This window comes from Colossoma macropomum, unplaced genomic scaffold (genome assembly GCF_904425465.1).
Source record: "Colossoma macropomum unplaced genomic scaffold, Colossoma_macropomum, whole genome shotgun sequence".
NCBI classification, from domain to species: domain Eukaryota; kingdom Metazoa; phylum Chordata; class Actinopteri; order Characiformes; family Serrasalmidae; genus Colossoma; species Colossoma macropomum.
The window spans coordinates 12,446,718-12,471,288 of NW_023494808.1; the positions used below are offsets into that span (position 1 = coordinate 12,446,718).

Here is a 24,571-nt window from a genome sequence, read left to right on the forward strand (position 1 = left end):
TTTCTTTCCAAAGGCCATTTCGGCTGGCGGTGGATGTTCGGTGAAACATTGTGCATGAACCTGTAAAAGAAGACGACTTTCCTCCGAGCTTTCATCAGTACAACAGTCTATTGGGGCTTGCAGAAATATCAACGGTGGTTTGTTCTATCGGCTTTCATGGAGAGAGGTTTATGGACAGAGCTCTGTTTTCTGTCTCAAGAGTTATGGCAATAATATCAGTAACGTTGCTGAGCACTCAGAGATAAAAGAGTGTATGTATGTGCTGAGGTTATGCATGAATATGAGAACATGAGCTCGTATAACAAAGGCTAATGTAGAGGATGTGGAGCTCATACAATGAATAGGGCAGGTTATATAATAAAGGAATGAGTTGGTGTATGAAAATGATAATTCAGCCAAAAATCAAATTTCATCTACAGGATCTTTTATATTATCCCATTCTAAATCCATAGGCATTAATATAGAGTTGGTCCCTTTGCAGCTATAACAGCTTCCACTCTTCTGTGAAGCTTTCCTACAAGACTTTGGAGAGTGTCTGAGGGAATTTTTGCCCATTCATCCAGAAGAGCAGTTGTGAGGTCAGACACTGATGTTGGACGAGAGATCCTGGCTCACAATCTCCGTTCTAGTTCATCCCAAAGGTGTTCGATGGAATTCAGGTCAGGGCTCTGTGAGGGCCAGTCAAGTTGTTCCACACCAAACTCACCCAGCCACGACTTTATGGACCTTGCTTTGTGTACTGGGGCTCAGTCACACTGGACCAGAGAAGGGCCTTCTCCAAACTGTTCCCACAAAGTTGGAAGCATATCCAAAATGTCTTGATCTGCTGACGCATTAAGATTTCCCTTAACTGGAATTAAGGGTTCTAGGCCAATCCCTGAAAAACAACCCCATAGCATCATCCCTCCTCCACCAAACTTTACAATTGGCACAGTGCAGTCAGGCAGGTAACGTTCTCCTGGCATTCACCAAACCCAGACTTGTCCATCAGACTGACAGATAGGGAAGCGTGATTTGTCATTCCACAGAATACGTTTCCACTGCTCCCGAGTCTAGTGGTGGCGCTTTACACCACTCCACTCAACGCTTGGCATTGTGCTTGGTGATGTAAGGCTTGGATGCAGCTGCTCAGCCATGGAAACCCATGCCAAAAAGCTGCTAGTGCACAGTGTTTTGTTCTAATTTGAGCCATATGAGGAACCATAGCAACCACCTAGCAACCACCTGGGATACCATAACAACCACCTAGCAACACCCTTGCAACAAACTGGGTGTTGCTAGGTGGTTGCTATAGTATCTCAGGTGGTTTCTAAGGTGTTGCTAGATGGTTGCTAGCAACACCCTAGCAACCACCTGGGACTCTGTAGCAACCACTTAGCAACACCCTTGCAACCATCTGGGATACCGTAGTAACCACTTTTCAACACCTTTGCAACCACCTAAAATCCCATAGTAACCAACACCCTAACAACCACCTGGGAAGTGCTAAAGCTGTGCAGTCATTCTACATTTTTTCAGGAAATGCCTACTATCTAGCTATCTATTCTGTGCTTTGAGATTAGCCAGGTGCTTATTTATTGATATTTCTTCATAATTCTTATCTATATAAAATATCTAGATATAAGAATAGAACTTTCACATGGTAAGTGGAATAACAGTGATTATGTGGGATTATGTATGTACTGTGGTAAATCAATAGCTTTGTAGATTAGATGGAAGCTGTTGTTACTACACATACTTTACATCTACTGGTTAAATTAGGGCATTTAATAAAAAAAACTAGTGCAGTAGGGCCTAAAATTGTACTGTAGGAAAACTGAAGTGGAAATGATGATGGCTCTCTGACAGAATTATATAATATAATCACATGATTATCTACAAAACTAGTTTACAATGTTACGTAAAATAATAATAGACTAAAATGTGAATGGATGGAGATTGGTACAGGGTTATGTACTGACCTTCTGTGCTGTAATTAGATGGGGGTAAGTTCAAGAGCGATCTTCTGTGGTAAAATGTCATGTAATTCATGGGTCATGAAGTGCAATGATGGCAGTTTATGCAGTAAGGGGTGTTGTTATGCACTCAGATATATAAAAAGCAGGGCTGCATTCCTCAAAACTGGGGATTTTGGCCTCTATGTTTGGTACACAGGTATGATTTGTAGAATTTGCAGTGGCGCAATGCATCACAATCAGGTATTAAACAGCAGACGGCAGTATGAAATGTTTGATGTGCGTCACTGTGAGTGCACAGGTCAATCCGCGACTCCCGTTTGAAGATCTGTGAGAATGGTTGTGTTTTGAACCATTACGGGTTTGAAGGTACACGCCGTGATTTGAGAACCACAGAGCAGTCCCCCTGCCACTTGATTTGCAAAACAGTCAGGCACCTGGTAAGACATGTTTTGAAGCTGTAATTACTTGTCATGCACCTTCCCTATTCGTAAAAATAGTCTCAAAAATGTCCTTATATTGGCTCACGCAAAGGAAAGTTCACTGAGCCTTGACACATCTGCAGCAAATTATGACCACGCTTACATGCAGTGAAGGACAATGTCAGCTTCGAATTGGCTTAAAAATAAATTGTGCTGATTTACAGGGTGAAATCATGCAGAAATGTTATCTCCCATATGTTTTAGCGGGATTAGAAAATGGGAGCTTACACTGAAAAGTTTCCAGGTCAGCAATCTGACATCAAGATTTATCTCAGGGCCGTGACACCGCCTAACAGACACTGACACCGTGATGGAATCTGGTCAATCATTCATTTCTCTGGAATCAAACAATAAGGCATGAACGGGGGGACTTTGTGTACAAAATCTAGATTTTTCTGTTGGCTGGTCAGGACCACTGAAACCAAATTTAAAACCTGACCAAGCTTGCAAGACCAGTAATAATTGCACAACTGGGAATAACAAGGTTCCTACAAGACATTCTACATTATTCACGTTATCTAACTATTTCGGATGGAGAGGTCCTCAAACAAAGAGAGCTATTTTGCTTCTGGTTGATATGCAAGTGCATTAAGAGCTGGTTTCTCAGACCTAGATTAAGCCTAAACCTAGACTAAATAGGATTTTAATGGTAAAGCACCAATGACACTGTGGTTTAGACCAAGACATAATCCACAAAACTGGCCCTAAGTGTTGCCATTCTGAAGCGCCATAGTAGGTGTACCTATTGCTTGATGTGAGCCAGTCACAGCAAATATGTGGACCATCACATGTAGATGAGCTCGGTGGACATCCCATTCCAAAACCATGGACATTAATATGGATTACGGCTAAAACAGCATCTGTAAATTCAGTCAAAAGAGCATTTGTGAGGTCAAGCACTGATGTTGGACAAGAAGGTCTGGCTTAAAGTTCATCCCAAGGGTGTTCAGTGGGGTTGAGATCAGAGATCTGTGCAGGCCACTGTTCCTCCATACCAAACTAGTCAAACCATGTCTTTATGGACCTTGCGTGGTGCGCAGGAACAAGGAAGAGCCTTCAACAAACTGTTGCCACAAATTTGGAAGCTTATAACTGTCTAAAATATCTTTGTATGCTGTAGCGTTAACATCACCCTTCACTGGAACTGAGGGGCCTAAACCCTGAAAAACAGCCCCAGCCCATTATCCCTCCTCCACCAAACTTTACTGTCGTCACCAAGCATTCCAGTAGATAGCGCTCTCCTGGCATCCTCCAAACCCAGATTTGTCCATCAGAGTGATTCACCCCTCCAGAGAACGTTTCTACTGCCCCAGAGTCCAGTTGCAGCATGCTTTACACCACTCCAGCCGACACTTGGCATTGTGCATAGTGATCTTAGGCTTGTGTGCAGCTGCTTGGCCATGGAAACCCATTTTATAAAGCTCCAGCTGGTGTTGCTTCCAGAGGAAGTTTGGAACGCTGTAGTAAGTAATGGCACAGGGATTTTGGTGAGTGAGTCTGTGCGGTCTACTGCTTCGTTAAGCTAAGCTCTTGTTGCTTCTAGGCACTTCCATTTCACAATAATAGCACTTACAGTTGTCCAGGGCAGCTCTAGCAAGACAGAAATGTAATGAACAGGCTTGTGGCAAAGATGGCATCTTATTACAGTGCCACATTAAAGTCACATAAATATATACTATGTATGTATATAAATATGTTCTAATGATTGAGTTCAGGTATATAAAATCAAGCACTTAGCACTTACAGTTGTCTAGGGCAGCTCTAGCAAGGCAGAAAATGCACAGGCATCCTATGACAATGCCACGTTAAAATTTTTGCACTTTTTAGTTCAACCTATTTCACGGCCAGTGGAGATTGCACAGCTATGTGCTTGATTTTATACACCTGAACTCAATCATTGGTATATATTGACATACGTACATAGTATATATTTATACGAACTGACTTATTGGTTTCATGTGATGCTCCAATAATTAATTCCTCGGCAATCTCAAATTCTAACTCAAATAGGCAAGATTTTATGTTGTTCAGTAGACATTTAATCATATATACAATGAAAAACATCATCAGGACTCTCCATCATAGCATAGCCTCAGATCCTTGACAGTACAATACCCTTCCACAGTCCTCGCAGAGAAAGCATATTGCATGTACTTTATTATTGTTTTTATGGACTGAATTCCAAACATCTAATCGGACAATTGCAGTGAGCCAATCCACATGATTTATACTCTTGTTTGTTTTGTCCTGTAAGAGCACAGTGGCAGATCCATGACACGCATCTATAATTTGACCTTGATGAAACATGCGAGTAGGTGACACTGCCGGTGTCTCCGGTCTGGCTCTGCAAACAGAAGGAAAGAGAGGTGCATATGCTGCACGTGGCTCTTTTTGTCCCCGAAGTGCTGATTGATCTCATTACATCTGATTAAGCAATTAGGAATCTAAACTGGCTTAATTGTATGATTTGGGGAATCACTCTCGAGCATATCTTGAGACTTACACTACACAGCTGGGAGCGTGTGAGTCATATCAGTAAACCACCAATTATCAGCTCAAACGGAGTAGGCTGATTCGACTGTGATCACTGAGACAGACGGGATACGGTTGATTGAACTATTTTGCTCCCTCAAACCATGCTGCAAGGCTTATAGCTCGCAACATCGCGCTGGAAAATGATTTGTTTACTGGGGCGTCGAGCGATTCTGATTTACTGCGCCGCTTTACGTTCCGATACTTTGCACACTTTCGACACGCTCGCCGAGTGCACGGAAATGTTTATGGGTTTCATGATTATTTGAGCCTGCAATGCATGCGTGAGTGTGGACGTGCATTTGGATCCTTGTGTGGACAAAGTGTCCCCAAAATGGAGGACGGGGTGACATTGTGGGGTCGTTGAGTGGTCCATACCGGTCTTCTCTTAGCCTTTTCAAACACTATATAAACCGTGAAGCGGTAACAGATGTAAAAGGGCCCAAAGGGTGGCTGAGGTTGAGGTCAGGTTGGGGTTAAGCGTGTAGCTCAGCAGTGTTCACTGGCTGTAATACTGAAGGCAATGGAAAAAGTCCATAGGAATACAAGCTTGTGTGTGGGTGTTTGTATTTAGTGCTTTGTGGGGACCAGACATCCCCAGAATGATGGAAAACAGGATATCATTGTGGGGACTTGTGACTAGTCTGGACAGAGCAGTGTTTGACTGCAGTAATAGAAGAGTCAATGGAGAGACCCCACAAAGACAAGAAAATCCGAGACAGAGAGAGTGCAGGGAGAAAGAGAGAGAGAGAGAACAAGAGACAGGGAATGAGAGTAAGAGAAAGAGAATATGAGAGAGAGAGAAAGAGCAAGGGGGAAAGAAAGAAAGAGCGAGATAGAGAAAGAGAGAGAGAGAGATATAGACAGAGAAAGGGAGTGAGAGAGGAGAGAGCAAGACAGAGAAACAGACAGAGAGAGAAAGAGAGAGAGCAAGACAGAGAGGGAGAGCAAGACAGAGAGAGAGAGAGAGAGAGAGAGAGAGAGCAAGACAGAGAGGAGAGAGCAAGACACACAGAGAAAGCAAGACAGACAGAGAGAGAGAGAGAGAGCAAGACAGAGAGGAGAGAGCAAGACACACAGAGAAAGCAAGACAGAGAGAAAGAGAGAGAGAGAGAGAGAGCAGGACAGACTGAGAAAGAGGGAGAGAGCGAGAGAGAAAGAGAGAGAGAGGAATAGGGAGAAAGAGAGAGATAGAGCAAGACAGTAAGAGATAGAGAGAGGAAGAGAGAGACAGAGAGAGAGCAAGACCGTAAGAGATAGGGAGAGGGAGTGAGCAAGGCAGAGAGAGGAGAGAGAGAGAGAGAGTGAGGAGGGAGAAAGAGAGACAAAGATAGAGGAGAGAGCAAGACGGAGAGCGAGGAGAGACAGAGAAACACACAGAGAGAGAGACAGAGAAAGAGAGGGAGAGAGAGAGAGAGAGGGAGTGAGAGAGACAAAGAGCAAGGAGAGATTGTGTGTGAGAGAGAGAGAGAAAGGGAGAGAGAGAGAGAGAGAGAGAGAGGGAGGAGAGAGAGAGAGAGAGGGAGAGAGAGAGATAGGGAGAGAGAGAGAGAGAGATAGGGAGAGAGAGAGATAGGGAGAGAAGGAGAGAGAGTGAGAGAGAGAGAGAGAGAGAGAGAGAGAAAGAGATACGGAGAGAGAGAGAGAGAGAGAGAGAGAGAGAGAGAGAGAGGGAGAGAGAGAGATAGGGAGAGAGAGAGAGAGAGGGAGAGAGAGAGATAGGGAGAGAGAGAGAGAGATAGGGAGAGAGAGAGAGAGATAGGGAGAGAGAGAGATAGGGAGAGAGAGAGAGGGAGAGAGAGAGATAGGGAGAGAGAGAGAGAGAGAGAGAGAGAGAGGCTCTGTCTGATGTGAACTCTTAAGTTGAGGAGCTTCTGCTTCGCCATTCAAATCCAGAAGGTCCCCAAAACGGCCGAATACAAACTCACCAGTCAGTCTCCACCTTCACACACTCTCTCGCACACACACACTGGTTCAGGAGCGCGTGCTCGTTTTGCGTTCAGTCTACACGAGCCCGGCGCGAGGAGAGACGGAGCCGGAGGAGGGAGGCCGCTGATCGCGCGAGGAGGAGACACAGAAGCTCGGACTGGAGTTCGGCTGCAGGGAACCCGAGAACCCGAGAACCTGACCACTGAGAACCCGAGAACCTGACCACTGAGAGGAGAGAGAGGAGGAGGAAAACACACCGCCACGAGAACACGCGCGCGAGCTCCCTCACCTGTATCGACGTGTGAAGTTTCCTCAGCGTCTCGCGCCGCGTCGTTTCCTCGCGCGGTGAATTCTCTCTCTCTCTCTCTGTCAGTGGTGTGTGTGTGAGTGTGTGTGTGTGTGAGTGTGAGTGTGAGTGTCTGTTCTGAGGGTCTGATCTTGACGGAATCCCCCTCAGAAGCGGCGCGCGGACCTGTAACACTGCGGAACGCGCGCGACACTCCGAGGAGGAACCAGAAACCAGGACAAAAACAACATTTACAGACTCGGTCTGTCCGGATTCCTCTCAGCAATCCTCACATTTCTCTCACAAATCGCCTTGTTTCCTCCTTTTTTCTCCGTTTTTTCTCTCCTCCGCTCCGGCTCGTCATGCTCGCGGTGAGCGCGCGAGGACACGGTGGATTTACAGCGGCTCCCGCGCGGAGCTGCGCGAGGAGGGACGAGGAGAATGAAGGAGAGAAGAACAGAGGACATTAACACCAGGTAAGTTCAGGTATCTCTCTCTCTCTCTCTCTCTCTCTCTCTCTCTTTATCTCTATCCCTCTCTCTCTCTCTTTACAAAAACAAACGGTCGACCTTCATTCCCTCTCTTTCATTCCTTTCCCTTCTTTCCCTCCTTCCTTCCTTCCTTCTTCTGTTTCCTTCATCATTTCGTCTCACATGACTGAAGAAGAAGGACTCGTAACTTCTTGTCATCCAGTTATTTGGAAAGATGGGAGGGAGAGAGAGAGGTAGAGAGAGGCGGAGAAGACGGAGAGAAAGAAAGCGCGAGAGAAAATAATAATCGGTTCTATTTTGGCAGCCTTTGAATGCGCAACACCTGCTGCGCGAGCGCCCTACATAGAGACAGCAGCGCGCGCGTGAGGGGAATACCACACACACACACACACACACACACAAACGATAACAGGCGGTCATTTAAAAAAAAAAAGAAAAAAAGAAAACAACCGTTGAACCTCGTAGACATCATTCCCCTCACCTGTGTCTTGTTTATCTTAGAGCCTCTTCACAGCAGCGCTGCTCCGGCTTGTGGTTCAGAAGAGATGATTTTTTTTTTTTGTTCAGGTGTTTTATGCTTATTTATTTATTTATTTAAATTTAATATAATTTAAATGTAATATATGTTTTTGATTGTCAGTTTTTTCTGCCCACTTGCTCGGAGTTGGACTGAAACATGGTGAGAAAGGATAAAAAACAGCCCTACAGATTTAGGACCTTACTGAAAACATTATGTAGGAAAATGACTTGTAATTTGCTGTGTAATTTACTTGTTTACTCGTTGCTGTTTACGCCTCAGACTGCTTGATGCTCTCACTCCACCCTCTAGCGTCTGACGTTAACCCCAGTGTTTACGTTACCTGTTTCAGGTAATGAGTGTGTCCTGTTGCAGGTGGTGCAGATGCTGATAATGAACTGGATACATTAGAAATAAAGACAGATAAACAAGAGTTGAAGCTTGTTCGATCTACCACTCCCTGGAGTACCACTGTGTCGATATCTATATGAGGGGGTCCAGTGAGCTCCATGCCCCCCCGCCACAGGTGTTAAGTCCATTGCTTCACATATTAAAATATTCTCTTGACTTCTTTTCAGACCAACTTCCACCAGACACTGACACTTGAGGGGGGGAAAAAGCCGACAGCACTCACAAAAGACAAAGACAATGCGCCGAGGAAAGAGACCCCGCTGTCCAGAAGTGTGTGTGGATGACATGAGCACTCGGTCGCCGACTCTTCAGAATGGGCCACGCCGAGAAGGGCGAGTTCTCTTCTCCACTCACTCCTCGTGACACCAGAGGTAGGTACGCCGAGGCTTCAACGGGGGGAAAAAACAGTGGGAGGCTTAACTGAAGGAGACTGCTGTTGGGCGGGAGGGCCAACAGGGGGCGCTGTTGTTTTGCTGTGATAGGGGGGGATGTGGGGGACTTGCAGTTTTTTGGGCGCAGTCACGTTGGCCAAACACATTTCCTGGTATTTTTTTTCTCACTGCCTCTACCGTATAAGGCTAAAAAAAGAGTCTTTCCTGTATTGGAACAGGGAGGCACATATAGAGTGGGAGATGTGGAGCGTGGATGTACACACACATACACACACATACACACACACACACACACACACACATATATACATACATATCGTGATAAATCAGCTTGAACTTAAACTCATTACATCCTCATATTTAGGCCAAACTGCTTACATACATACTATCCATAAGTAATAGATGGTCAGGCTTGTCTCACTCTATGTCCAGTACTGTGTGAAAGTCAGGGACCACCCTTTTCTTTCTTTAGCGTCCGGTCAAAATGGCTGTTAAGTACAAGCTATTCATTTTTTAGAGCCAGAAAAAAGAAAAACATACATTTATTAGAAAATGAAACAAATCTGTAAATTTAATATGAAATATGTCATCATTTTTACACTCTACTGCCACTTTGAGTCTTTTAGATTTACAGACTGATGAGTCTAAATGTACTTCTTTGACTGTGAGAAGCAGAAAGTGTGACCAACATCTAAGACTGAACTTTGGCGAAGTGGAAAACGTTCAAACTTCTCTGAAAATCCAAGCAAGTCTACCAAAAAGGCTGGACTAAAGCCTGATATCATATTTAGCTGTTGAGGCCTCTGCATTATGTTTAGTTGCACATGTTTTTTATTATTAATAACTGCATAACTTGATGGCTGGTTCGACTGATAATTAAATAAACGAACTTTTGCACAGTGCAGTCCGTAAGTGTGTTGCGGAGTTGAGAGGAAGGCCTGGGACAGGTGTTTATTTTGAGAGTACTTGTAGCTGTTGACCCCTCGCCCTTCCACACAGTCGAAACTCAGTAATCCGCCCACGAGCCGCGCTCATTTGCTCCGAAACAGCCGATCTCAGCGGCCGTGCTCGGCACGCTGCGCGCTGCTATCTCTGCTGGCAGTTAAGGCATGTTTCTGAATTATGAAATGTGGACTCTGAAAGGTCATCGGAATTGTGGTGGGTACTTCTAGGCGTATGCCGAGAGATGAGGTCTAAATCTCTCTCTCCCACACACAAACACTCACACAAACATTTACTCATGTTTGGCAAGAAGGCAACTTTCTGCTGCATTGCTGAATTTCTGATGCAGGAAAAGTCGCGGGGCTGTGCTCCTGTGAGTGAGCGGGCGAGCGAGCGAGTGAGTGAGGGAGTGTGTGAAACAGGCTTGACAAGCACGCTTGATTTTGAAGGACTGACAGCTCTTCACTCGGGGAGTTGTAGTCAAGACTGGGGCAGAGATGGATGCAGATTTTAAGAAGCTACGAGTGGCAATAACCGTTACGTGAATCAGCTTGTAATATTGTTATGTGGTCAAAAATGGACTGTTTAATTTGTAAAATTGGAAGGAAACTGTAAATTTAACCTATGTCATACATTTGGTAGATGGAGGGGACATGCCCCCCCCCCACACCCCACTTTTAGAGACTACAGCAGACCATTTTTATGGGGTAGCAGGATGGGTTTTGGAAAAAGTACTTTGCTTATATATTTCGCAGATGTCGGAACAAAACCTTGTAGCTCCATTTTTGTCATTTTTCAGTTTTTGACATAATCCAAAATGATGAATGGACAAAAAGAAATGACCTAAAATTACTTGGAAAAAACTCTGGTTCCACTGACTTACATTACAAGTAATGTATGTTTTTTCCTTCTCCTGTAAAGTTACCATTTTGGAGATATGAGGTTTTGTTCTGATAACATTGAGATATATATATATATATATATATATATATACATACATATATATATATATATATAATCTCCCACACCAATCATATTCCCTTGTCGTTATACACTAAAAGCAAAGCAGGTAGGCTAACAGCTAACTTCACTACCTTTTATTTGTATCAACTTTACATGATTATTAACCTTGAATCTCCATTTTGGTCATTTTTTACTTTTTTACACAATTTCAAAATCCAAGTTTTGTCAAAATTTCATAATTGAAAGGCCATTAGAAAATACATTGGTCCAAAAATACTTGGTGGAAAAAGCTTCCATTACAAGTTAAGAATGTTTTTTTCTTCTTCTGTAAAGTTAGATTGTTTACTTTTGTGCTTTATTATTGACATCTAAAGTATTCATATCATAAGCATATGATAACTCGCCCTCCTTTTTTATTTACAGACGGTTTTTCAATGGTCCTCTAGCAAAGGCAGTGGTTCTATGAAGAACCATGAACACTCAAATGTTCTTTGCATGGTGAAATGGTTCTTCAGATTGATGAAGAATGTGTTGTATATGGTTCTGTATAGACCTACAGGCTACTTTCTGCTGCCTACCAAAAAGGGTTCTGCTATTGTTGCAAGCTTGACACTGTAACAATGGCAGAACCCATTTTGTTGCTATATAGAACTATTTTCAAGAAGATTCCATATAGAACTATATACAGCACATTTTCCCATCTATCTAAAGAACCATTTCACCATGCAAAGAACCATTTAAGCATGCAAATGGTTCTTTAAGTATTCACGGTTGTATATAGAACCACTGTCTTTATTAAAGAACCCTTGAAGAACCATCTTTTTTAATAGTTTTATGTATAGAATCTGCAATTTTTATGTGGCTGGTGTGTTAGTATCGATGGGTATTAGCAGAAAATGTTATATACTACAAGTTTCAATATCAGTATCAGAAAGGAAACAGTGGTATCATGTCATCTGTATGTGCTACTAGTATTGGACATGATTGCTTCTCATTGTTTGTTCCCGAGCAAATTTTTCACCCAAGGCCTATTTACCACAACTCAGTTAGTTATTGCCCTTTAGCACCCAACAATACGTTTGGTTGTTGTTCAAAATAGCACCAAGTTCCTTATATAACATTTAAAGGAGAATTTAATTTTTTTTTTCTGGTTCACTCAAAAAAAATGGCTCTTTGTAAACTAACCTACCAACTCAGTTTCTTTATAGTGGTGGTGATCGTAACCACGCCATTTTTAATTTACTATCCAGAACCACCAGTGAACCTACACATGTCGTCTGAGTTTTATATGGATGGTTGATGATGGTAAAATAGTGGCAAATCTGAAGAAATAAGTTTTCTTTGGGGACTATTTTGCCTTACAATGGACTACAAGTGTCTCTCTGCTATGAATGGATTTGAAAAATATGTTTTAGGCTGACCTTACACGGTGGAACTTTTAATCCAACTAGTTGCATGTCGTAAGTTGCCTGCAACATAATTTCTATGCAACTTGCTAGTTAAAATAAAAAAAAACAATAAAAGTTGCATGTGACACTGTACTAGATAGCCAAAATGGTAGCTCATATTGTTTGATACTGTGTATTGTTCTTGCAATAAAGTCATCTGTGATGTGTAATTTACATATTTCCTTATTTCTTTTAGCTTTGTATGTCATTGCGGTACTTTTTTCCACATCTGTATATCTATCTTTATCCATCTATCCAGTGTTCTTTACAATATATGTGAGTTTTTTGTCAGTTGTTTGTATGTTAAGCCTTTGAAAATGTGTAATGTGTAGGTAGCCATTATGGTTACCCTATTAAAGTGGACCTTGTCTTTGTCTCCTCTGCTGTAATAATTCACATTGTTTGAATTCCAAGTGAATTTGAGTTTTGTGTAAAATTAGGGAGCATCAAGAGAGGAGAAAAAAAGTCTAGCTACATACATCATGATAACAGCAGGCTAACAAGAAGAATAAACGGTGGAACAAGCAGCTGTTTAAACAGCTGTTAGCATTAGCTGGCTGCTTAACGTAGCTGGTTACAGAAACATTAGCATCGAGAAAATGAAAAACAACCAACCTTTAGTCAATCCGGGGGTTTTCAGCCGCCCAATAATCCATCTTATGATTTATTTTGTTGTCCACTGATCCCTTGAAATCAATGGTTTGAAAGTATGTCGTTTGACACGCTGCATTATTGGTTTCATGTAACTTGCTACAAGTTGAGACACTTGCAACTGCTGCGGCTGCGTTATAAGTGAGTTGCAGGACGTTTTGCATGATGCAACTCAAGTGCAATTTAGTTTCATGTGAGTTTCAAGCAACGAAAGTTGCATGAAACTTTCAACGCCAGCCTTAGACTAAAACTAACGCATCAAGCAGCATATTCGTAACCATTTTTGTATAATGACTTTCTGTAACAGAGCTTTTTAGAGGTATTAAACACTTCAAATGTCTGGTCTTTATCACCACCACTTCACATCTTTATGATGCAGAAATTCGTGGAATTTGTCTTTAACAAGGCATTATCATGGCGGGATATCCATGCCGATAAACTCGTGGAGCTACAATTTTGTTCGATTTTACTAGGACTCATCATAGTGCGACTGAAGCCTTAAAGCTGCACACAAGAAAGTGTTTAGCATAGAACTATTTACATACACATTTGCATAAACACAAAACAAAGTTTAGGCAAGTGCAGCCGCTAATGAATTTACAGCAGCTCAAATGCTACGTTAAATGAAGCCCTCTCCACATGCACACATGAGGCGAGAACCAGAAAGAGAAAAAGAGGCACGGAGAGACAGGGAGAGAGAGAGATAGAGAGAGAGAGAGAGAGAGAGGGAGAGAGAGAGAGAGAGGGAGAGACATGCAGAGAGCCGTGTTGCCTTTCCATATGCTAAGTGCTACTCCAGGCTAGCCTGAAGGGTGCGGGTGTTTTTTGCTAGGTTTGCTCTCTGACTATGCTAATTACAGACGTTAGCGAGTGTGCTAAATGAGAAAGTTACAGGGGCAGCAGAGCATAAGTGCCTGTCTCAGAATGTCTGCAGTGGCCAGTGAGGCATGCAGGGCTTTTAAACCCCATAAACAACCACGGCGCCATCAGAGAAACCAATTAAGCAATTACTTTGATTGGCATTAATGAGCACAAACTGGATGAGGCCTGATCTTATTTCACTGTTAGAAGGTTCTCTGACGTTGTGCTGCGCCAATAGGTAGAAGTGACTGATCACTTACCAGTTCGACAAGCAATTAGCTATTAAGAAAGTTCCCCTTCGTGTTTAATTGTAAAGAACGTATTAAACGTGTTAATGGAAGAATGTGTATTAAAGTTTCGCTTCTAAATGATGTCGTACCTACTGAACTGTGGTGTGTTGCTGCAATAAGCATCAGTTAGCGTGACATTGAGGGACAAGAATACAGTGAAAAACACGAATGGTTTCCAGAAAGCAGAATGATTTCATAATTTAATTAAGGAGCAGAAAGTTAAAAGTAACTTGGCCTGATATCAAAATTGTTTGGTAAAAGGCTTGAGAACACATCGCCTTATTGCCCAGTTCCACCAATTTGCTGCATAAAGATGTAAACAAAGCCATTCAGAGTTTGATTTGAAGTGCTTCATTTTGGAGGAACTTGCTGAGTCAGAATTGTTCACGGTGGTGGTGATAGGAACCAGACTTCTAAACAATATGCTGGTTACGAATACGCTGCCTAAAACCTCCACTATTGTTTTGCAGTGGCTTTGAGATGTTTTCCTACCCAAAAAGTATTTTATAAGTCCATTAATGGCAGAGAGGTCCATGCAGGGTGTGGCTATCTAGTGGAGTAAATGAATGTGTTGCGTGCAACTTTGTTTTTGAATTCCTTAATGTAACTGTAACATCATGCAAATGATGTTACAGGCAACTCACAAAATGCAACTAGTTGCATGAAAGTTTCACCATGTAAGGCCAGTCTAAAACATATTTTTAAAATCCATTCATAGTGGAGAAATACATACAGGGCGTGCCTATCTTCTGGAGTAACTAAATGTTTTGCGTGCAGCTTTGTTTTTGAATTCCTTGGTGTAACTGTCAAGTTGCATGGAAATGATGTTTCAGGCAACTCACAAAATGCAACTAGTTGCTTGAAAGTTTCACAATGTAAAGCCAGCTTGAAACACATTTTAAAATCAGTTTACAGTTGAGAAATACGTACAGGGTGTGCCTATCTTCTGGAGTAACTAATTATGTTGTGTGCCACTTTGTTTCCGAATTTCTTCATGTAACTGTCAAGATGCACGAAAATGATGTGGCTATCTAGTGGAGCAATTGAATGTGTTGCTCACAACTTCAATTGTTTTTTAATTGCTTTGTGCAACTGTCAAGTTGCATGGAAATAATGTTGCAGGCAACTAGTTGCATGAAAGTTTCACCATGTAAAGTCAGCCTTAAACCTATTTGAAAATCCATTCGTGGTGGAGGAATACATGCAGGGCATAATACAGCACAATAATATGTCAACAAAACATTTCTTTGGATTTACCGCTATTTTGCCTGTAGCAACATTACATTGAAAAACTTTCACTGGTTCACTGGGTGCTTTGTTGTAAATAAAATTGTTATATTTGCACTGTAGACATTGCAACCCCTTGTTCCTAATACCACCATTTCTCAACAATGAAACATTTCACATCAAACCCCTTTGACTTTGTTAACATCAGCTGAATTATGGAGAAACCGGAATTCTACTTTAACAGTTTCCCATCGCCATTGATTCCCAGTCCTATTGTTGTTCCCAATGAGATTTCAGATTTTGAATGGAAGGCTGATAAATTACAGCATACTTGTTGATGAATGGTGTGTTTCCCACTAGACTCCTCATGTACCAGGTGTTCAGTGCTCTTGATTGCTTGGTTCAGGTGTGTTCGGGGCTGGAACTGAGCAAAACCTTAGACTGTGAGAGGGTCTCTAGAGAATGGATTGGGAAAAACGAAACTAAGAGGTTCAGTTATTAAACTGTTCAGTCTGGAGCTGCCACGATTACTCAATTAACCCTATCGAACGGGCTGTCTGGCCAGCAAGAAGAAATACCATGCTATTTTTAAAGTGTCACTGCTCAGCAGTGTGAGCTAGAGAGGTGCTTTTTTCCCCCTTGAAACTAGAAAAGCAGCACTAAAACATAAGCCCAAATTCATCATGGTGGGTCGTTTACTTTCTGTGTAAACCTGAAGCAAACATTTATAGGAAATATGCGTACCCCCTCTAGGCACTTGGCTCGATGCTTGTTCATTTTGTTTACAGAGTTGTTTCAATCCACCATCTTTATTCGAATCTCACGATTCGATTCGATTACGATTCAGAGGGCTGCGATGCGATTATACAACGATTATCGATGCGTCTTGATGCATCTTTTTTCTATACAGGATTTCTTTTTTCTCACGATTTAGTACTTTTAAAGTGAAGTATTTATAATGGTCCATAACGAATTTACCTCCAGTGTCTTTTATTAATAAAACAAATGGAAGTGATGTGGCAAGTCAACTGGAAGGCTAGTTGCCACTCTTCTGTTATAAAATGCGCTGTTACGGTGACATAAGATCCTGTGGCAATGGATGTTCATGTGGGGTCGCTGTGTCAGTGAAATATCTTCGAGACGGGACGGTGTATCTCGCCTCCAAAGTGTGCAACATAGCGCGAAAGCCCTGGTTCTCGACTGAGTACGGACACAAATCTTAGGCAATAAAAGTTGTGATAGAGTTTGTAATTCGCTTCGCCCTTTCTGAGTTGGGTGGAAGCTTTGACATCGCTTGCTCGATGGTCCTCTGGTTGGCAACAACTACAACCCAGCGTTTTTCTTCCTTTTCCGGGTGGAAACGTGTAATATAGTTTCTTGTGTTTGTTGTGTTTCCAAGACATTTTAGTTAAGTGTGACATAACTTGCATATAGTGTGACTCTTGTCCAGGTCCTTTTCCCTTCAGTTGCATAGACGCCAAATTGCTTCCATACTCTAGTTTTTACTGCGGAGAGTACCTGTCGGATTTCTCGCTCATCCATCTCGTGTTTTTGTTATGTGCACTCCACAGATTGTCCGGGCGTTGCACTTCTGCGCTTCCAAGTTCTGCCTTTTGCGTTCTGACATTATGTTATCAATTAAAATGTATTATTTGTGAATCAATTCAGAATCGTCCACGCCCGCATCGCAATGCATCTAAGAATTGACCCCCCCCCCTACAATTTGGAGACTGAAAGTCGAGGTGGGCGTGTCCATGCACGGCACCGGAAAACAGTGTGCAAATTGACTTTGGTTAGGTTGCAGCAGTCTATCAGAGTTTCTGAAGTTTTTAAGGAAAGTCGTGGTGGAAGTATCTTTGGGCAAATTTGAGAGAAAGAAAAGAGAAAAGCAAGAAACACACCCCGAAAACAAAAACACAAAAACAAAAATTATGGCTAAGAGGCTGTTTTCTGCAGACAAGGCTCTGGAATTGCTGTTGTGACAGCTCTTCATATCCCGAGTCATGTTATTCAGAAGATGTGAGTGGTTTTGGCATCATGATGCAGATGGAGATGACACAGACTGTGTTAAAAATACAAAAAAAACTGACCCCTTTCTTGTTTGGGCTTTGCAAAGCGCTCTTTTATTACTGTGGACAGAAACTGCCAAGGCAGATTTTATATTTAAGCAATGTTCCTTAGAAATGCAGAAGGACACTGTCCAGGAAAAAGGACATAACTTGAAAACAAAAAGAAGCATGTTTCATAACTTTTTTTATGTTAAATGGTTTTGTACAGTTTTTTGTGCCAGCATTTAGATACATGTTTTAATTTTTTTTAAACTGTAAAAGAAAGCTTTTTTGTGCTACTGTGGTTTTATGCATTATTTCATGAATATAGTGTGTAGAAATATTTTCTAATGATTTATTTTGTTAGCTGAGATTGTGCTGAATCTGGGAATATATAACACTTTATGGTCAAAATTCAAAATGCAAAAGGATGCAGAAAGTCTTAATGCAGGTCTAAAAGGGTTACTCAGTTAAAAAAAGACTAAGGGCCAGTTTCTCAGACCCAGATTAAGCCTAAGTGTAAACAGAGGTAATTCTTCACTGACACTGAAATTTGGTCCAAGATTAGGTGTAATCCAGATCCGGGAAACTGGCACTACTTGCTTATTAGTTGGCGATTTGCTGATTTGTTGATAAGGCATATTTTAAATTTTCCTACTGATCTCTTATACAATAACAAAACCGCTATGAGAACGCACCCGTTTATCATCCCTGTCCAAAAAATCTCACTGTTTTCTGATTTTTATTGTTCTACATCATTTGAACCCAGCAGCTGTCTGGAAATTTCATGATAAATGGATCAATAGAAATGGTCATAAATGACTCTCCACATTAATTTACATTCAAAGTTGGAGATACATGGGTTTTTTGGACAGTGGAGATATATATTTCTTGCCACATGGTGTTTTTATACTGTTTTAATTAGGACTTGGTAGTTGACGTTTCTCAATATTCTGTTAATGCTCTGCATGACTTGTTATTAATCAGCCAAGTTTATTTTTATTGCCATTTACTTGTCAGAATAATTAGCATGTTACTCCATTACTCACATAATCAATTTGAGCCCTGGTTCAGACACTAAATCTATTTTTATTGCTACAGTAACTACTTATAGTACTATATGTAGATGATTCCATAGATTGTTAACAATTAAACACTGAGTGTGTTTACATGCATTTAATAATCCGATAACTGCAGAAAATCAGATTTTGTCAGTAATCCGATCAATGTGTTTACATGCACTTGAGTAATCAGGTAATGGGAAACTCCAGGTCTACATGAATCAGACAGTAATCAGATTTCTGCTTTGCAACCAGCCAATAAAGAGAGGAAGACGTGACTGCTTTACCTGAAAATGCTGCTTTAGCTGAAAATATGAACATACATCATCTAGAAGATGAAGAATATTTAAACCCTTCATTTAATTAAGCATGTAGTCAGTTTCAGCGTAGCTCCAAAAGTGTTTTGCTGTGTCTCGCAGCAACACTGCTTGCTTATTTCCGGTCCCACCATCTGTTTTTGCTCATGCGCAGACTGAGAAATCCGAAAGAAATCAGAGTAAGAGTTCACACGCACTGAGAAATCTGATTAGCTAAAATCCAGCCTCTTTATCAGATTTCTCAATTGGATTTCTAGACTTTACTCCGATCTAGGAAGATTCCTGTTTATGTGACCATTTGAATAATCAGACTGCAGAAATCTGATTATGATCGGATTATTGAGTGCATGTAAAAGCACTCACTGTCCAACTTTAAAGTACTACCTCTCATGTAGAATATGGGTTCATGGGGATGCAAAAGCTTGATGTTGTGGTGAAGCATTTTTGGATCTTACAGCCAAACCCATCTGTGTTTGATGAAGCTTGAGGTGCAGATGTTTGGTTTGATGAAAGTTGACACATTCCATTTGTAAATGAAATACACTGTTACATGTTCGCAATGCTAAATACTATTTATATCACTTTTAGGATGGACAGCCAGTTAACTTATTAGAACAGAGATTATTCTGAGGCTTGGGCCCAAACCCATTTCACCCCTTGCCCCTACCACTTAGCCCTTACTCCTCCATTTTGGGCATTTATGCCTAGGGGTAGGGTGTCCCAATTCTTGTTGAGATAGAGGGGTAGGGCGAAGTGTTAGGGCTACATGAACCTCCAAAAGGAGATTTTTCAGAGGTACACTCCAAACAGAGTGTTATGAGAAAAAACAGAAAAACCAGCAAGATGGCTGCACAAGAGACCAAAGGAACCCATCAATGTGAGAATTTTCTCAGTTAATAAATTACAATAACCACTGTATTATCTTAGTTTAATGCCGTTTCAATGTATTATGGTCCTTTTCTTCATAACAAGCAAAAAAAATCTCTAGTACTATGCTAATGTCTTGGTAGCTTGCTAGATACATTTTCTATTCCATCGTAATCGGTGCATTCTGGTGCCTCAGGCGTCAGAACTGCCGCACCATTTAAGGTGGAACGGGAAAATCTGAACAAGAAGCTGCCGAATATCACAGAAGAATTAGGGGTGGGCGATAATAAATAATTCTCTAGATGTAACTAATGTAACAAATGTAATGTGACTAAAGCCCAACAGTGAGGTTGCTGAACTTTACCCTCCTCTGCTGTCACTACAGTCTGGCAGGGTTGCCTACAGAGCAGCGCTGGTAGCCTGTTAATGAAGTTATGCTCTTTTTATTTGAGGGTCCCATTTCGTAGGGAAGATTTCAACCACTACCTCTTGTGACTCAGTTCCAAGGGACAAGGTGACACTCAAAAACGAGGGGTAGGGGTAAACATAAGAAATGGATTGGGCCTTGGTCACCCTATGGGGCTCTCAACACCCGCAGGCCTATTGTCTATGCCTGGGGAATCTTCTGTGCCTCTTTGCCCATCCTTCTTACTCAATGTTAACATAACAGCCCTTTTCAAAGCAGGTTCATCACCTCCAGAGCTGTTGTAAATGTCTTAGTTATTACCTTAATAACCCCTTTTAACGCATGTTGCTAGATTTTATAGCTGGCTTAATTTATGAAGCTCAACAACCTTTTAAATGGTTTCATCGATGTGTCTTTCTGTGTATTCACAGATGAATAAGAACGTCTACACATCAAAGTTAAACCTCCATAAAATAGAGTGCCATGGAAGACCACCGAAGAAACTCAGATGAACTTGAAAATGTCAAAAATAAATGGAAATATAACTTCAATAAGCTTTTGTTCGTACAAAAATCTAGGGGTGCCAGAAATTCTGAAGCACTTTATTGACGTTATTTTTTTTTTTTTGTAATTTCTAGTAACCTGGATGCTGCTACTTTCAAAGGGCACTGTATAATTGCCATCTTTTTATTAAATCTCTGGTGAGCTGTCCATCAGTCAACTTATTTTGCTGGCAGCAGCACTTCTACTCTTAACCCTACGTAAGCTGTTCTCAACTCATCAAGCTGTAATGTATTCATGTTATTGCTTGATGCCATTAATAATTACTGCGCTTTAAGATGCAGCTACACTAAGACATCTGGAATCAGCCAGCCATCAAATTCAGCCACATTCCACTATAAAGTATTGAAGACACTTATCAATTAAGTAGGCCATTCAGATCCACTCGCATTGTCCAGCATAGCTAATTAGCAGTAAGTGAACCACTGTACCATTCCAACAGTTTAAGGTAATTAAAAAGTAAAGTAAAAAGTACTTTTGGTGATTTATTAGAGATGTAGAGTACTGTTGTATTTGCCATAAGTTTGTGGACAAAATAACACTATATGGCCAAAAGTATGTGGACACACCTCCTAATTACGCTATTAAAATGTTTTATGCAAAACCTAACAGGTTAACAGGTGTATAAGATCAAGCATATAGCCATGCATTCTCCTTGGACAAACATTAGCAGTAGAATGGGTCCTACTGAAGTGACTTTAAATGTGTCTAGGAGAAACAACAGCTCAGCCACAAAGTGGTAGACACAGCTTCCACAAAGATGGGTCACTGACTGCTGAAGTGCACAGCACTTATAAGTCTCCACTGCATCACTCACTACAGAGTTCCATACTGACTCTGGAAGCAACATCAGCACAAGAGCTGTGCACCGGGAGCTTCATGAAGAGGGTTTCAATGACCGAGTAGCCACACCTAAGCCTAAGATCACTATGCGCAATACCAAGCGTCAGCTGGAGTGGTGTAAAGCACGCTGCCACTGGACTCTGGAGCAGTGGAAACTTATTCTAGAGCAGAGGTGTCAAACTCAACCTGTAAAAGGGCCATATTAAAAAATCTCAATAGATCTGTGGGCCAGAGAAAAAAAAAATGTATTCCATTTTCAATTAATGTCGTGCAATAACCCCAACTGGCTATTGTTTATTCAAAATATGCAAAAACTTCAACAGTAAAAATAAAACAGTAAAAGTACAGACACTTGTAGTAGACCATGAAATATTATATGGGCACTTGAAATATTCAAAATGTAAATGTCCCCTGGAGCTCGGTCTTTTAAACCTACCTATTTGCTTGAACTAGACACCTGGCGTCTTTTATTTGCTGCAAGTTCATTAATACTTGGGCTCAATTTCCGAGCTGCTGAGCTGATGTTATGTTGATTGAACTGCAGCTAAAATGCATTTGGGTGATATGACCGGTGTGGAATTGTGTAAAATTGTGTAGAATTGAGGTGTAACTGCTGTCCCATAGATTGTTGTTGGGGTAGGAGAGTCAGAGCACATTATGTTGCAGTGCATGCTGGAGACTGTAGTGTTGCGCACTGTGAAATGGGCCAATATTAATAGAAAAAATTATATATATAGCGGGCCAAAAAGGATTGTGCGGCGGGCCTGATCTTAAAATATGCTTCACTGTCTGGCAGTCTGATAGATGAATCTGGCTTTGGTGGATGTAAGGAGAACACTACCTACCAGAATGCATAGTGCCAGCAGTAAAGTTTGGTGGAGGAGGGATAATGTGCTGGGGCTGTTTTTCAGGGTTTGGACACTTCAGTTACAGTAAAGGGCGATGCTACAGCATGCAAACATATTTCAGACAATTATATGCTTCCAAATTTGAGTCAGCAGTTTGGGGAAGAGCCTTTCCTGTTCCAGCATGGCTGTAACCCTGTGCACAAAGTGAGATCCATAAAGATATGGTTTGACGGGTTTGGTGTGGAGGAACTGCAGGGGCCTGCACAGAGACCTGACCTCAACCCAACTGAACGCCTTTGGGATGAATTGGAATGTTGATTGTGAGCCAGGCCTTCTCGTCAAACTCCAGTGCCCAAGCTCACAAATGCTCTTTTGACTGAATTGGCCACAAAAGGGGGCCTATTTTAATGCCCCAGGTTTTGGAATGGAATGTCCAACAAGCTCATATTGATGTGATGGTCAAGTGTCCACATACTTTTGGCCATATATAGTGTATGTCTGTCTCCTGTTTGTGCTTTGTCTACATCAGGGGTTCCCAAACGTTTTCATGCCAGGATCCATCTGTACTGGTAGTGTTTGTCTCAGGACCCACCAGTTATTTCGTGTGAAATAAGTGAATTAAGACAAACTTGATCCTTAAGTATTCGGTCCACTTTTACCTAAGATACTGTTCTACAATAGTGAACACGATAAAATAATTAAACATGCTTAGCTCTATGTTATTAGACTTTTAGTTAGATTATGGAACAGAAAAATAATTAAAAATTAAAAATTGCCCATTTATTATGTACAGTCATATGCAAATGTTTGAGTGCCCCTGGTCAAATTGCATGTTTTGTTTATTTGCTGAATTTAAAATATTGGAGAAAAACAAAACATAAAAAGTGTCTTGTGCACAAGTTATGGCCCATTTTATATTTTATGTGTTATTGTTCTCTAATATGCTAAACGTAACAAATTGTGCATAAAAAATTTCAAAAAATATTAACATTTATGTTTATTCCTTTTAGAGCAAACTTGACTTATTTTCACTTAGAAAATCAATGTGTATTTTGACAGGAGATGTTTAAACTTTTGTATATTCCTGTATATAGATGTTATCCATTCAGCTCTTACCTTCAGTATGAACACATTAATACATATCATTAATGGTTAGTTGGACATCACGTGTCTTACTGAAATCTGTTCGGATCCATTTTGTCAGCTAGCTTAGTACGATAACCTGTACTCTGATCACCTTTGGCTACCTCAAGCTTCTTTTTTATAAAAGAACCAACAATGGGTATTCATGTTTAATTGTGGGAAGACAGGGAGGCTAACAATTCAGTGAAATGCAACAGTGTCTTTCTTATTTGTGAGTAAGTGCGTCATGGTATACTTTGCCACTCAGAATTACAGATGCCTGAACATGTTATCAGGATGCGTAATTAAGGACGAGACTGAAGGCCAAGATAGTGCAGCTTTCTAATTCAGGTCCAAAAACAATGAAAATATGTTTCTCTGACAAATAACATGTTGGCACATCATCCACTGAGAAGGAAGTTCCTTGTGTAGAAGCCAGCAAGTCCTCATCAGCATCCAGTCTGACACTTAGCTCTATTAGTTCATTAGCTCATCTGAGGAGGCAGCCCCGGTTAATCATCCAGCATGGAAACCTACTGATTTCCCTCAGCTGTTTTTGAGTAATGAAGCATGTTCCTCTGCATACTGCTATATTTTTGTGCAACGCCAGTGCTGTCACCTAAAAAATGGGAATTTGGGTATCAAAATTAGTCAGAATACACACCTCTAGTTTCTAATGGCACTTAGCATGTGGCAAAAAGCAAAAATAGACTCGAAGTTTCGAATGCAGCAACACCCCGACCATCATCTTTCACGCTATCTAACGCACTCTATAATGCACAGATCATACATAATGCAGGAGTAATTTATCTTGTGGGAAAAATATATACTCATCAAAGAAGCTCCCTAGCAACCCACTTATGTCCAACACTGCGGCCCACAGGTCGCAACCCAAGTTTGATTTCACCAACACATTATAAAGTACCTGAACATCATGGTTTGCTTCCTGTTTTTCCAGGGGCTGAAGCCGAGAATCATGGGAGTTGTAGTCCATTTGGTGGTGATCGTCTGGGCTTCGCTTGGTTGGTCCAGGGCCGCAGAGAAGCCCCCATCTTTGAGCGTGGCGGTGATCCTGGGCCAGACGCGGGCTGTGCCGGAATCGGCTCTGCGCCCCGCCCGGG

At 41.4% G+C, this 24,571-nt stretch overlaps 1 long non-coding RNA gene across 1 annotated transcript; it reads left to right on the forward strand.

The window, feature by feature from the left end:
* The first annotated feature begins 7,560 nt into the window (after window positions 1-7,560).
* On the forward strand, window positions 7,561-24,538 carry LOC118798274. The gene is made up of 3 exons (XR_005005989.1): window positions 7,561-7,660; window positions 8,771-8,974; window positions 24,409-24,538. It is a non-coding gene; the product is annotated as an uncharacterized LOC118798274 (long non-coding RNA).
* Window positions 24,539-24,571: the final 33 nt, after the last annotated feature.